This window comes from Myotis davidii, unplaced genomic scaffold (assembly GCF_000327345.1).
Source record: "Myotis davidii unplaced genomic scaffold, ASM32734v1 scaffold104, whole genome shotgun sequence".
NCBI classification, from domain to species: domain Eukaryota; kingdom Metazoa; phylum Chordata; class Mammalia; order Chiroptera; family Vespertilionidae; genus Myotis; species Myotis davidii.
The window spans coordinates 4,978,672-4,980,310 of record NW_006296625.1 but is presented as its reverse complement, the minus strand read 5'-3'; positions in this window follow the sequence as shown (position 1 = coordinate 4,980,310).

Below are 1,639 nucleotides of genomic sequence, written 5' to 3'. Positions count from 1 at the left end.
GGAGATGTGCAGGAGGCAGCTGATCGATGTTTCTCTCTCATCAATGTTTCTAACTCTCTATCTCTCTCCCTTCCTCTCTGTAAAATATCAATAAAATATATTTTAAAAAAATAAATAAATAAAACTACTAAAGTCATAATTACTTAATAGGTTACTCTCAGATATAAGCGTTAACTGCAAGGGCAAGACAGAAAATTCTGTTGCATGAAAACTTAAATGAAAAATTAAACTGAACTGTAAATATAATGAATTTTGGTATATGTTCATTTCCTTATTCTTTAACAGTAAAAATAATGTATGTCACATTTAAATACTAAATGTTTTTAATATTATACTACATTTAAATTTTTTATTAACTTTATTTTGTTACTAATCCATTTGGATTAGTAATTTATCAGTACTGGCATCTTATTTTATTCAAAAAAAAAAAGACAGTGACCCTAGAGCAGTGGTTCTCAACCTTCCTAATGCCGCGACCCTTTAATACAGTTTCTCATGTTGTGGTGACCCCAACCATAAAATTATTTTCGTTGCTACTTCATAACTCTAATTTTGCTACTGTTATGAATCGTAATGTAAATATCTGATATACAGGATGTATTTTCATTGTTACAAATTGAACATAATTAAAGCATAGTGATTAATCACAAAAACAATATGTAATTATATATGTGTTTTCCAATGGTCTTAGGTGACCCCTGTGTAAGGGTCGTTCAACCCCCAAAGGGGTCGCGACCCACAGGTTGAGAACCGCTGCCCTAGAGCATAGTATTGGGAGTCACACATGTAAATACTTAAAGAAGACACAATTTTTTCTCAAGCCGCTTTATTTATTTTGCCATTTTATTTTTTAAGAAATGGTATTGTTGAAAGTTTTACATAGATCCCTCCCCGCCTGCATTAACCTCTTCCAGCTTGCTCTATCCCCTCCCCTCCCAGACCTTCGCCACCCCATTGTCTGTGTCCATGGTTATGCATATATGCATTCAAGTTCATTGGTTGATCTCTTCCTACCCCTGCCTTCCCTCCCTCTGAGTTTCAGACTCAAGCCACTTTATTTCAAAGAGATAATATGTCGGTCATTTTTTTTAAGGAAGTAGCTAATAAAAATCTATACCCATAGTGCACTGCAAAAGCAGGCCATGAGCACTGGCTGCAGAAGTGGATGTGGTGGCAGGCATGGACTCTCCTTTCTCGACACCTTCCTCCAAGTGAAGCGCAGAGCCCTGGGAGAAATGGGCTCCTACAGAGTGAAGCATGTGAAGACTCCAGCATGCAGAGAATTCTGACTTCCCCAAACAGTTTTTCTTCTGAAATGTCACATTGTTTCCAGAAAAACTGTGAGATTGTGAGATGGTTAGGGCAGCTTCTTTTACACCTATTTTACATATTTCTCTTCCATCTCTAATAATCTTGCAATGGTTACAGGCATCACAGTAGCTTAGGGAAGGCATTCCTTAGCATACTGACTATGGGAATGCGTTCCTTTCCAGGCCCTGCCTCTGATCTCTCTTCACTGCCAACTGCTATCAGAACACAGAATATGCATTTCTTTTCTTCAAAACATTTGCTAATCTCACTGCCATCTGTATTTTTTTTAGAGTTCTTTAGGTGTTTTATATGCATTTGATTTGCTAAG